The sequence below is a fragment of the Zea mays genome, chromosome 2 (assembly GCF_902167145.1).
Source record: "Zea mays cultivar B73 chromosome 2, Zm-B73-REFERENCE-NAM-5.0, whole genome shotgun sequence".
Lineage (NCBI taxonomy): Eukaryota > Viridiplantae > Streptophyta > Magnoliopsida > Poales > Poaceae > Zea > Zea mays.
In genome coordinates this window covers 85,608,191-85,622,631 of record NC_050097.1, presented here as the reverse complement: position 1 = coordinate 85,622,631, position 14,441 = coordinate 85,608,191, and the positions used below count along the sequence as shown (strand labels likewise).

General features: G+C 40.7%; 1 long non-coding RNA gene across 6 annotated transcripts; it reads left to right on the top strand.

Annotated features, from left to right (window-relative positions):
- The first annotated feature begins 429 nt into the window (after window positions 1-429).
- On the top strand, window positions 430-5,223 carry LOC103646646 (uncharacterized). Of its 6 annotated transcripts, XR_002267204.3 has the most exons (10): window positions 470-710; window positions 786-961; window positions 1,407-1,497; window positions 1,927-2,071; window positions 2,251-2,447; window positions 2,873-2,980; window positions 3,186-3,316; window positions 3,404-3,536; window positions 3,669-4,032; window positions 4,635-5,223. It is a non-coding gene; the product is annotated as an uncharacterized lncRNA (long non-coding RNA). The 6 variants fall into 6 exon arrangements; XR_002267203.3 differs by having other exon boundaries at window positions 442-710; window positions 2,251-2,980; XR_004856255.1 differs by having other exon boundaries at window positions 464-710; window positions 3,669-5,223.
- The last annotated feature ends 9,218 nt before the right edge of the window (window positions 5,224-14,441 follow it).

Below are 14,441 nucleotides of genomic sequence, written 5' to 3'. Positions count from 1 at the left end.
AAAATCAACTGGCAATGTTTACCATGCGTTGCAAGTGTCATCCGTAGAATATACAAATTACCTAGCAATGTTTGCCATGCGTTGCAAGGGTCATTCGTAGTATTCATGTCACCTAACAACATTTCTCATGCAGTGTAAGTGTCATCCATACTATTTGTGTTACATAGCAATGCTTATCAAGTGTTGCAAGCATTATTTGTAGTATTTATGCAAACCACTATATTGGTTTTGATACTTACAAAGTACTCCCTCCATCACAATTTTTTAGATCGTTTGATTTTTTGGACAGCAAGTCTGTGTTACTCACCTTATTAAAAAATCATAATTACTACTTATTTTTAGTATGGTTTAATTTTTCCCATAATTCTCAGGTCTGCTTCCTTTGCCTCGCCACCCCGACCTAGAATCCGAGCCCACCACAATCGGATGCTGCCGCCGAGCGTCGCCATCGCAAGCGCTGCCTCCGCATGGAGCTCCCTCTCTCCCGAAGCACCGCACCACAGCGAGCGTCGGGGTCTCTCCGCTTCCCCGTTCTCCTCCTCCTCCACCCTTCCCATACATAGCTAAACCCTAACCCTACCTGTCGCAGCCGCTGTTGTCGATGCCGCTGCCTCCTCGCCTTCCCGATGCCCTAATCCGAGGCGTCCCCGCCGCCTACTCCGGCCGCCGCAGAGCCCACGGTACCAACAAAGACCTCCTCGTCCCCGGCGGTGGGCAGCGCACGTCCCCTGTTCCTCTAATCTCTCTTGTGCTAAATCTAATTTATGTTTTTTGTTCCATGCCAGCCTCCTCCCGATCCCAAATTCTAGTGCAGGATCGAGGAGGTTGCGATGCTATTTGTTTCGACGTGGAGCTGATATAAAAAATAGGTATACTACTTGGGCTCGACCCCAACCCCTGCCTCCTCCATGCCCTCACCACCATGTGCGAGCTACACCAAGCTAGGTCAATGTTGCGCTAGGTTAGTGCTGCTATGCCTCACTAGTACTCATCCGCTCCTACCTCTCTCCATCCCTTTATTCGTCTTCCTCCTGAGAGTTTAATTAAATTTTGTTCTATTCATGTGAGCCCTTCTCCTCCGTGTGCTTCTTCTTGCCTCACTTGATTGTTGCTTCCAACTTCACAGCATTGACTAGAATGAGATAACCTTATACTAAACCAAAAGGCTGACTGGAAGGTATCTGTTGTCCTGCAGTTTTTGCTTCTGAGGCTCCATGCCAATAATCAATTTTGCTCCTAATGCTTCATGCAAATAATTAGTTCAACTTTACCACATGGATGCATAGTTCTAGACTTATTTCATACAGCTTTGCATGTGCAGCTACTCCAACGTTTAATATCATGAACACGAGAATTTGCAGAATTGCTTCTTTGGTTACATCCTAACCATTTGTTTCCCTGTGCAGACAACTTCAGTTACGTGTAGCTGACACATTGTTCAATAGCTCGAACACAAGGAGTGCATTTAAAGTTGGGAAGCTGGCCAATTTGCTCTTGGTGCGTAATCTACTCTAGAGTTCTGTATGCATCAATGTAATTTCATTATGCACATTTACAATATGATTAGGCACGGTTACTTTAAACCTATCAACACGACAATGTCGAGTTTTGAGTTAGTGTTTTGTGAGTTCTTGTTTGACACCTACTCTATTGTTGTACGAGCTGCCGCTGCTATGTTCTCTTAAGATGTCACTCTGCTAACTTATTTTTTTCTTTAAAAATGTTCTACAAGGAGCCCACAATCTTTATTAACCATGTGTTTACTTTTTTTCTTTACCTTATTCAGTTGGTCATTTATGTTGTTACATGTTAATATATTTATTTGGCTTCAAAACATTCTGCAAGGAGCCCACAATCTTTTTAAATCATATGTTTACTTTGCCCTTTACCTTATTTAGTTGGTCATTTATACTGCGGTTTTTGCAGTGTTTGGTTTCTACAGTTTCTGGGAAATTAGATTTTGCACCAAATCCAATGCAAATGATATTTCACTATTTCTTCCTACAAGAGTTCAAGTTGATCGAAAGCGTAGAGCTGGCTCCTCTCAGGAAGCTGATCGATCCCCTGACAGGTCAGTACTGAATACTAAACTAGTAGTACATTTTACAGGCAATTGGTTGGTAATTCACAATAACTATTTCATCTCCTAGCAGTACATTTTAAGTATGTGAGCATACCGTTTCAACGTTCTTGCTTTTATTGATGGTGTCAGTTATATATGTTTATCGATTTCACTATTTCTTCCTGCAGGGGTTCAAATTGATCGAAAGCATAGATCTGGCTCCTCTCAAGGAGCTGATCGATCCTCTGACAGGTCAGTACTCGGTAGCCTAAGACTATGATTAGTGGTGCTGCTGGGAGTTCTTTGAGCATTGAACAAGCCATTCTTAGATTGATCGAGGCTTTGATGATAGTACTAAATGACAAGGAAAATCTTAGTGCACTTGGTAAGCACAAGAATGAGAATCATTCTGGTGGCAGTGAGTCAATTGAGCATATATTGCAGATGCTTCGCCAGTTGCCAACCAAAAATATATCTGATAAGATAAGCCATGATGAGATTACAAATGATTCTATCTCCAATGTCAATAATTCCTTTGCTGATAGAAAGGCACTGCATGTGAAGCGGACCAAAAATGGCTTGAGTAAACAACTAGTAATGTTGATAAATTGTTGTGTGCTACATTCCCACATGTGTGTTTTCCTTGTTTCTTACAGTTTAAAATAAATGAGTCACCTGTTAGGAACATGGGATTTTCCCCTATTCCTGCGTTTTTCCTATGAAATTGAACTGATCCATTTGAAATTCATGTATGATTCCTGTGTTCCAAACGGGGCCTTATTCTTTTAAGTTGACACTCATTTTTTGCAGCTTGCTATTCATTCATCTGAGAAGGTAAGGAACGCAGTGGTTAGTGGTGTAAAAGGGCTTTTGTCTAGTTGCAGTTCTACATTAAAAAGAACCAAGATGCTACTTTTGGTATGTGAACTTTAGTATTTTGTTACCTTTTGAGAGCATGGAAGCTATAGTTATGTACACATATTTTACAACTTTGTCATCATAGCTGCATGCATTTTATCATTTGAAATTGATTTACCATGCATTCGATAGCCTTTCCTAGTAGCCTCTTAGTGCTTGACCCAATGCTATATTTATTTTTTGTTTTGTAATTTTATCGTTGCAGGAATGTTTATGTGTTCTGGCATGTGATGATGCTGCAGCTGTGTCTGAGGCTGCACAAGATGCTCTTGATCATCTTTTCAACCAAGGCCACAATCTCGTAACAGAAAATGAGATTTCTGATACCTTTACTAGGTTCGTGCCACTTCCAGTTCTGAAACAGCTAAAGTTGATGATGGCATGTCACAACAAAGTTTTAATTGTTCTTTATATTATAAGCAGGCTGGTTGAAAGGCTACCACAAGTGGTACTTGGAAGCGAGGAGACAACCACACTTTCACATGCTAGGATGTTGTTGGCTCTGACCTTTTATGCTGGTCCCTAGTTTCTGATAAATCATCTTCACCGTTCTCCTGTGAGCTCACTCTCTCTTGGATGTTCTCGACATTTCTTACATAGATATATGGTTCCCCTGTTGACTTTTAATTTGATTCCTTGTGTGGATCTGCCATTTTTCTGTTGACTTTGAAATTGATTACCCTGGCAGGTCATTGCTGCTCGTTTCTTTGATTGTTTGGGTTTATGCATAGGTCATAGCTCACAGTTTTCTGGTTCCATGGACAAGCTAATTGTATCAAAGCCACTATCTATTGGGTATCTTTATTCAGTTGCTGAGTTGAAGAGTGGCGCCTATTCTAAAGATACAACTAACATATCTCTGCATGCCACGTCAACATTTGCAGCCTCCAAAATATCTGTTATCCATGATAATGCTTTGCCAATTGCATTACTTGGTACAGTTGAATATGAGTTGCCCCATGTGCCTCCATGGTTTTTTCATGCTGGTAGCCAGAAGCTTTATGGGGTTCTTGCTGGAATAATTAGACTTGTTGGCCTATCAACAGTGTCAGGTACCTTGTGAATTATTTTGCTTGTCAAATCTACGATTCATGGACTGTTCTATTTTTTCATGCTGAGTCAGTACTAAACCAAAGATCATAACCCGTTCCTAAGAGGAACCCAACAATATGTAACTAAAAAAATTATCAATTCCCTTTATCTTTATCTGTTCATGACTTTGCTTATTGTTTCCTACTCAAGATGGTCGTGCATGGAGCTTTGTTCGGCACCAATGGCACAATATGTTCTCTACATATTACAATATGCAGTTGATGGGTTCGATTCCTTAAAGCTAACAGTAGTGGTCACTAGCCCTTGAAAAATAAATTTTGGACAACCAAATTTCATAGCAGCTTTGACTATTGTTGAAGTTGATCTTTTTACTACTTTAGATTGTCGTTGATGCAAATGTTCTTTGTGGTGCTTTGAGATGACTAAGGATCTATATCTGTCTTAAGATTTGTCTTTTCCTTACAAGTGAAGAGATTGCGTGGTTCAATGAAGTAATAACCTATGATCTATGGGCCAGGTCTTTGATGAGTACCTTAACTTGCAGGATAGCATACTCATACAGTAATATTGTTGTTTGTCGCTCTTAACAAATTTCATTCAGGAACCGGGCCATGTTGATGTTCAAAAGAGTTGTCAGAAGTTCATGACATCTGGTATTTATTATATCTTCTTTTGTAGTGGGCTGGTGTGGTCTGCTTAGCAGCAGATAATTTTGCTATTGAAAATTAATCTATTACCATAAGCTTGGTGACTGAGGTAGACATTTGATTTATACTTAATCTAACTGTTTCTCTATGTGAATATATACATATAATAACTCAGGTAGCACTACAACCAACAATGTATGGATGAATTGAAGGTAGTAAAGAACGCAGGCAATCTTATAGAAACTCTGCATCTTGAAACTGGCATGATTGACAAAGAAGCTGGATGCATCCTTTGGATTGGTGTCTTCTTATCACCAAGCTGGATTCATTTGTTGACTAAGAACAGATGAGCACAAATCAGTGAAGAGTTCATTGCACTAGAGATGGAGGATGGATAGGTGGTAGATTTCAATATGGCTTTGATACTATTGTTTCTCTTTACAATCTTTGTACAGAACAAGAAAAATGACGTTGTATGTGGATACTATTGTAATTCAAGAATTTATTTCTGAATAATAAATATATTTGTTTATAATTTGTGTATGGGTTTGGTATAATATATAAATTTTCAACTATATTGATTACATTTGTATTTAAATTAAATTATTGTAATAATAATATGTATTACCTGGTTCATTCCTTGCTACACATGGAAGCGTTACTATAGTCCTCAGATATCCGTTGTAGCATGGCAACGCTTAACTCTTGGTTTTACCAACGCATGTATAAGTGTTGTTATAGATCCTAGCAACGACAGTATAGGCAACACATAATTATGTGTTGGTATAGACCTTAGCAACACATATATGAACTTTTTGCAACGCATATATGCGTTGCTAAAGGGGTGGTTGTTTTGTAGACAACACATTATTGGCAGCTTGTTCTACTCAAATTTTAAGGTAAAACTCCTTTACTATTCTTTCTTTCGTTATGCCGATTTAAACATTTCAGTAATGAAGGTCTACTTTAATTCGTCTTTCAGAGCCTACTGTTGAGCAAGGCCCTGAAAATGCAGCAGGACGATGAAGACAGAAAGAATGAATTTGTTATTCATGGCTTGGAAAAGAGGATTGATGAACTTGAAACTTCATTGAAGGAAAAGGACAGCCTGCTCCATTCGGCCGAAGGTTCTCTTGCTGAAGCTCGTTCTCAGAATGAAAAATTAAGCAAAGAGTTGGAAGAAGCTCGAAGAGTTTTGGAAGAGAACTCAAATCGGTTCAACTGGGAGTCCAAAGCTTTAAATGCGACAATCAAGGCTGAAGCTGAAAAGAATCTTAAACTGAGTGAAATAGACAAAACTCTTCGGAATAAATGCTTCGGCTTTGCTACTCAATGCCTTGCTTGGCTAAAGGGTATCTTCAATTCTGTTGGAGCCGTATCTAAAGAAGTTAATCTTTCTGCTGAAGATATCCTTGGAGCTCTTCGGTGTATTGAGAAAGAGGTTGACGCTCTTGACGAAGTTATAACCGGCCATGGTGATTTCTGTATGCTAGTGGCTTCACGCGGCATAGCTGCTGGTTTTGTCAAGGCTAGGTGTAATCACATAAGAACTGTTAATAGGCCTAACTTCAGCCTATCACCGTTTGACCTAGATAATATTCTAGCCGAAGCCAGAAGCATAGGCAACAGATTCATTACTCAAATCTGGGCTAAAGGCGGTCGAGAAATTGCTGGGGACAAAGCTCGAGCTTTACTTAGCAAAGTATGGCAAATCTCCTTAATTTCATGTTTTTATTTTAGATTTTTCCTTATTACATTCCTCAACATCTTTTCCTTATTGTTTTTAAGGTGATGTTAGCGAAGAGTGATGAGCCGAAGCTTACTCTGACGACCTAAAAAAAGCTTTGGAAGTTTTTTCTTTCTTTTGCTGATGACTGGAAAAACACTTTTAGGGCTTCTTTGTACAAGAAAAACATTGTATTCAGCGAAAAGCTAGGATTGAATGTAAAGAATTTTGTAAATATGTATGAATACCTCGCAATGTTGCTTTTACCTTTTATCCCATTGTTGTTTGCTTTGCTGTGGACAAAACTGACGCTCCTAGTTTTTTGAGCCGAAGGCGAAAAACACCTTCCCTTCTTTTCGTTCACATCGAAGCATCTATGGATCAAAAGATGGCCTCCTCGTTCATAACAAAGTGTTTTCCTTCTTTTCCTGTTAATCATCTTCGTTTATAACGAAGCATCTTCGTTCACAACGAAATATTCCCATATTGAAAACAGGAACCTTCTCTTCTTTTCTGCTGAAGCCTTATGTGATATGTCATGATGCGATGAAGCTACATATGTCTAATGTATGTTTGTATGAATGCAGATGATGATGTGATGAAGTATGCAGATGTATGCCAAAAATAAAAACGCATACAAATACACTCCCAGACTCTACATCCCCTTAGGAACGACATTGGAGTCTCTTCACCTTTTACTTAGGTGGTATTTCAGCTCTGCATCCCCTTAGGAACGACTTTGGAGCTAAGCTCTGCATCCCCTTAGGAACGACTTTGGAGCTTCTTCACCTTTGACTTAGGTGGCATTTTAGCTCTGCATCCCGTTTGGAACGACTTTGGAGCTAAGCTCTACATCCCCTTAGGAACGACTTTGGAGCTTCTTCACCTTTGACTTAGGTGGTATTTTAGCTCTACATCCCCTTAGGGACAACTTTGGAGCTTCTTCATACTTTTTTACACTCGATGGTGTAATCTCAGATTTTTACATTTTACATGTGGGGAAGCTGGCCCTTGTATTGCACAGGGCTGCGCAAGAAAAAATGAAGTATTACAACCTATGGCCCCATTAAAAACCTTTCTCCCCTCTTGAAAGGAAAAGGGTGCCATAGGGAAAAAAGAAAATTACATAATTTATACATAATATCTCTGAAGCTCATCTGCATTCCAAGATCTTGGAATATCATTCCCATCCATGTCCTTCAGTCTGTATGAACTGGGGCTTGACAAGGACACTACCAAAAAGGGACCTTCCCACTTAAGTTGCAGCTTCCCCACTATGTCTGGGTTGGCTACTCTTCGAAGCACCAAATGTCCTGGCTTGATATTTTTTAATCTCACTTTTCTGTCTCACCACTTGATTATTTTGGCTTGATATTTATTGATGTGTTCTATAGCCTAAAGTCTGACTCCCTCTAAAGTGTGTTTTGTTATTTTGCAAGCATCTTCGTCCTCTGCCGAAGTTAGAGTCCTTATTGATCCTGTTCTTGCTTCTTTCTGTGTTATCGCTTCATCCCCAAATAAAAGCTTGAACATAGTAAACCCTGTTGATCTTGAGACAACGGTGTTATGATTCCAGACCACTTTTATCAATTCATCTGGCCACTTTCCTTTTGGCAGATTAAAGATTGACTTCATTATTCCTGTGATGATGATTCTGTTAGCTCGCTCTACCAATCCATTAGATTCTGGATGCCTCACAGATGCAAAATGTTTCTTCGTACCAATTTAGTCATAAAAAGTTTTGAATGTTTCAACATCAAATTGAGTTCCATTATCAACCGTAATAGCCTTCGGCGCACCAAACCGGCAAACGATGTTTTGTCAAAATAAGTTCTGGACTATGCCGAAGTGATCGTAGCTAGGGGTTTAGCTTCAATCCACTTGGAAAAGTACTCCACTGCTACTACAACATATTTCAAGTTCCCTTGCACTGGTGGAAGTGGGCCTAGTAAGTCTAGGCCCTACCTTTGTAGTGGCCAGGTGGGCTAGATTAGCTAGGTTAGAGTCGAAGGTTGCTTTTGATCTCTGTCACACTTCTGACAGTTTTCACATTTTTAACTAGATCCGCTGCGTCCGAAGCTGCCTACGGCCAGTAAAATCCTTGTCTGAATACCTTTCCATGAAGGAGCCTGTATCCAATATGAGCTCCTCATATCCTGCGTGTATTTCTTCATTAGTTCCTGACCTTCGGCTCTAGACAAACATTTTAATAGTGGAGAACAAATTCCTTGTTTGAACAACTCCCCTTCTATGATCATATATGGTCTTATCCTGGCTTGCATTCTTTTGATATAAGTTTCATCATTCGAAGGATAATTGCCTTGGAGAAAAGACACAATCTCAGTTCTCCAGTCCTCACTATGCACAGGTAAAATTGTAAGCACTGCTCGCTCCATGAGCTCGATCGAAGGTGCTCTGAGAGTTTCAAAGAACACTTCTGGGGGCAGCGGAAGCCCCTGTGCCGCTGATTTAGCTAGTAGATCTACCTTCTCATTTTCCCCTCTTGGAATGTTCTTTACTGAGAAACCTTCGAAGGAGGCTTCCATTCTTCGGACTGTATCAAGATACTTTTCAAGCTTTGGGTCTCTTGCTCTGCTGCTTTTATCAACATGCCCTGTGATGACTTGTGAGTTAGATTTGAGAACTGCCCTTCTTATTCCCATTGCCTTAAGCTTTCGAAGCCCCAGAAGAAGAGCTTCGTACTCTACAATGTTATTCGTGTAGTTGAACTCCAATCTGGCTGCATAGCAAGTTTTGATTTTAGATGGTGAGACCAGAATAGCAGCTACACCTACACCAAAGATTCCCCATGACCCATCACAGAACACTGTCCAAGCTTCGGTGTCTGTTATGCTCCCTTTGTCCTAAGCCCATGGCGTCCAATCAGCAATGAAGTCTGCTAACGCTTGTGATTGAATCGAGGATCTATGGACAAAATCGATAGTGAATTCATTTAGTTCTGCAACCCATTTTCCAACTCTTCCTGTTGCATCTCTATTTCTTATAATGTCCTTGAGAGGCTGAGATGAAGGTACTATAATGTGGTATGACTGGAAATTATGTCAAAGCTTTCTGGAGGCCATCAATACAACATATAGTACCTTCTGCAGCTCTGTGTAATTCCTTTTTGATGGACTTAGTACTTCAAAAATGAAGTATACTGAGACTTTCTTCTTTGCTTGATCATCTTGTCTCTCCTACACTAGCGCTGCACAGACTGCAGAGTGGGAAGCAGCCACATACAGTAGCAACAGAGCTCCTGACAAAGGTGGAGTTAGTGTTGTTAGCTGTATCAGATATTGCTTCAGGTCTTCAAAGGCCTTTTGCCGAACTGGTCCCCATTGGAAGACTTCGGCTAATTTTAGCACTTCGAAGAATGATAAATTCCATTCTGCTGATCTTGAGATGAATCTGTTAAAAGATGTCAGCCTTCATGTTAGTCTCTGGGCACCTTTTCTTGTCCTTGGTGGCTCCATCCGAAGTATAGCTTCTATTTTGCTTGGGTTTGCTTCGATCCCTTTTGTGGATACTAGGCACCGAACGAATTTTCCCTTCTTCACTCCGAAGACACATTTCTCTGGATTTAGCTTGAGGCCAGCCTTTCTAAAGCTGGCAAATGTTTCTTGCAAGTCAGCAATGTGATTTTCTTGCTTCGTGCTTTTTACTATGATATCATCGACATATGTCAGAACATTCCTGCCAATCTGAGAGTTGAGGACTTTGGAAGTCATTCTGCTGAAGCTTCCTCCAGCATTCTTGAGGCCCTCGGGCATCCGAAGGTAGCAGTAAGTTCCACTAGGGGTTATGAAGCTTGTTTTAGGCTTTTCCTCCTTCATCTAGATTTGATGATAGCCTGAGTAGCAGTCTAATAGACTCATGAGCTCCGAAGTGGCTGCTGCATCTACAAGGGAGTCTATTCTTGGCAAAGGGAACTCATCCTTCGAGCATGCTTTGTTGAGATCTGTAAAATCAATACACATTCTCCACTTTCCATTGGCTTTCTTTACCATGACTGTGTTGGCTAGCCATTCTGGGTATGTTACTTCCCTGATTACTCTAGCACTGAGAAGCCTTTTAACTTCATTTCTTGCCCCTTCAGCTTTATCATCAGACATCTTCCGAAGCTTCTGCTTCCTTGGTCCGATACCTGGGTCTACATTGAGTGAATGTTCAATAACATCTCTATTGACACCACAAAGATCATTGGCTGTCCACGCAAAAACATCCTTGTTGTTAAACATAAATTTTAGTAGAGTTTTCTCTTGTTCATCGGTCAAATGAGACCCAAACAACACCTTCTGCTCAGCTATGTCTTCGCACAAAAGCATAGACTTTGGTTGATCCGCTGAAGCAGCTTTGTCTCTTATATGCTTCTGATGAGATTTGGCTTCATCTATGTTGTGGATAGCCTTTGAATCTATCCAGTTCCCTTCGGCCCTTCTAGCGGCCTCTTGACTCCCATGCACTGTAATAGGACCTTGGTCAGATGATATCTTCATGCACAAATATGCTGGGTGGAGTACCGCTTCGAAGGCATTCAATGTCCTTCGACCAATGATTGCAATGTAAGGATAGTCCATGTCAACAATGTCAAATAAAACTTGTTCTGTTCTTGTATTATTAACATAACCAAAGGTGATCGGCATTGTTATCTTTCCATGTGCCACTATATGCCTTCCTCCGAAGCTACACAAGGGGTGCGTTGCATCATGTATTTTGTCATCCTGCTCTTGTATCTGCCTGAAGGCTTTTGCGAAGATGATATCTGCTGCATTGCCCGTGTCTACAAGGACATTGTGAACCAAAAATCCTTTGATAACACATGATATGACCATTGCTTGAGCTGAAGATCTTCCTGAGAGAATGTGATTGGTACATGAGACCATTTGGATTTGATGAAGGGTCCTTGCACTCCAACATGTTGTACCCTTCTCTATGCTTCCTTCTTCTGCTTCTTACGTCATGCACGTCCGATAAACTATCGGGTAGCTCCAACTGATACGTGTAGCAACAAAAATCCTATTTTGAAAACTAAGAAAATTTCTCCAAAGATTTTTGAATTAAAATATCATTTAATGATACTTATCTTATTCTTGAAACTAACATCTCCTAAAAAACAAAAATAGTTTCTAATAAAGATTTAATAAAAGTACCCCTATATGATTTTAGCTATCCCTTTTGTTAATATATATATATATACAAATATTCTCTGAAGAATTTTATAAACTATAGATTATATTTCTTAAAGTACCTATTCTCTATTTTAAGTGTGTATGAAATGTGCATATAAAAGTATTGACATAAAAAATAAGGAATATGCATCAGGCTGAGTATTTCTTTGATTGTGTATTTAGCTAGACTCTAGATCTCCACTCAAATATAATTTGGGTTTCGAAATTTGAATTTGAAGATTGGAAATAGAAAAGGAGGAGAAAAGGGAAACAATATACACTAAAGAAAAATATATATATGAATAAATATATCATTTCAGGCTAGTACTTTTATTTGAGCACTTGATCCTTGTGTGAAACAAATAAACAAATTTGAATTCAAATTATGAATTTGTGTGGGGGAAAACAAAATAGGAATAAAAAAAGAAAAGGAATTCCTGGCCCTTGGGCCGAATTGTTAGTCTCGCGGCCCACTTCTCCACACTCTGCCAAGCCCAACCCTCACGGTCACTGTCATGCGGAACCTGCGCCCCAGCCACTCTGCCTCGCGCGTTCCTCTGACGTATGGGCCCGACTCGTCATCCCTCTCCCCCCGTTCGAACGTAACGTCGTAACAAATCATCCGTCGCCACCGGGATCGGAGCAGCAAGGATTTGGTGAACGACCTCGGACCTCAGGGTATAAGTGGGAGGCCACACAACTCTTCCGCTTGTCCATCGTGCACCGAGCACCATCTCGTGTGGAGGGAGAAACTGAGAGAGATGGGGAGGTGAGATGTGCGGCCGCCATCATGGGTGGGTGCTTGCACCACTCTCTGGGGCCCTCTGTCGGGTTGGGGGGGGGGGGACTCGCCCTATGCTAGCGGACGTTTCCACGGCACCACCGGGCGGACTGGGTCACCTACTCCGACCGAATCGCTCGCCGGAGAATCAAACCCACCGCGGTTCGTCCTACGCGCGTGGGCAGTGTCATCCATGTCGCTAGCGCCGGTGAGTACTCGATCTTCGTGTCCGCCTCCATTTTTTCTTTGCTTAGCACACTTCAGATGGGGAAAACAGCGGCAGGAGAGTTGTTTTCGTCGTCTGCTGTTCGTCGGCGGGGCGTCATGATCATGGGCTCCCCTCCACCGTGTGGCGCCATCAGGTAAGGAAGAAGCACCTAGGAGCATTGATTCCACGAATGGACGGCCGAGATTGAAGTAGTGTATTGGTTCATGGTGGTTGCGGCTCCGCCGTTGGATCGTAGATGTGGGGGCGAGATCAAATCCCGCGCGCATTAAACTGTGACCCTTGATCGCAGATCCGATGGACCTGGTTGCGTACCGGTTCGCCGAAAGCTAGATTTAATTTCGACCGTTTGATCGGGATCCATCGATCCTTGGGAACCCTAGCCCTCTGAGATGCGTATCTTTGCATTAGAGCCCTCGTGAAATTATCAAATGAATCTGGAGTCCTCGGTTGTTGTACACTAATTGCTGTCAGGCCATAATATTTATAAAACAACCCCCAAACTCCCTGTGTTTTCTGCCCGCGGTCCAAGGGAATTCAAGAAAACAGTGGAAATACGGAAAATGATTTTAGTGGATAAATAATACCTATAAACTTGGAAAATTCGTAAGTATTTCATTTATCTCCGATTTGACCCGTTCAAATTGCGTTAACTTCATAATAAAATTGCCAACACATTAGTAACATTGTTTTATCATGTAAAATGTTTTAAAAATAATTAAATAAATATATTTATTAGGATAACTATTCTAGCCAAGCTAAAAGAAGTATTTTAATTTGGTCCCTCTAGAATTTGACTAAAGTATGCTCTCTGAGTAAGTGATAACTCAGATTAAAGATTAAATTAGTTACTTCTTTAGATTATCTTTATCACATGGTTTATAAAATGAACACAAAACCTAGTTTTAATTACTTAATCATGTAGGTCTTTCAAAAATCATAACTTTATAACGGTAACTCCGAATTTAGTGGTTTTCGAACCTACAATCTTATTACGTTGCGTAATCATTATTATGCAGTTTGTTCTTATGTTTGGTGTAATGTTAATTTTTCCTATGCCATGTTTATTTGTATTGCTACAGTTAGCAGCGAGGTTACGAGTCACTTGAAGACCAAGTTGGTACTTGGGAATCTCAAGTGTAAGGCAAGTTGTGCCCTTGATCACTTCTTTTTATCTAATAATGTTCGTTGTTAATCACGTGACATACTCAGGTTAATTTGATGGGACCTAATAGGTTTTCCTAGCATTGTTTATCCCCCACCTTGCAAACAGATGAACTATTGGGTAGATTTGCTATTGCTCTACCTGGTTTTGGGAAATTAATGTTACATTATGATCATGTTCCAATTACGTTATTATTTAATTATTGTACATGATAAGATCATATTGTTAATTGGAACATGGAGAACCACCCGTGAAAACAGTGCTACCACAAGGATGGAATGGGACGCCCTTGACCAAGTAATTAGGAAAGATAGGGGGATATTACCTTACATGGAAGGGGCAAGCGGGGGGCGTCGTTATAGGTGTACATTTGGGCCGACCCATTAGGGCCGGCCCAAAGCACGGAAAAAAAGCACGGCCCAGGCATGGCACGGCACGAAATATTTTAGTGCCGGGCTAGCACGGCACGATATATCGGGCCGGGTTTGGGCCGAGGTCGCGACCCATTGACGGGCACGAGCATGGCCCTTTTAAGGCAGGCACGAAATCGTCCATATAGAGGCACGAAAAGGCCCAAATATTTATGAAAATCACACTTCATTCGACACTTTCATTTACTTGATAAAGAACATAAAGCTAGAGATAATGTTAGTTAGATGTTTTTTGTAGCTTTGAATTAGAGTATGTGATGT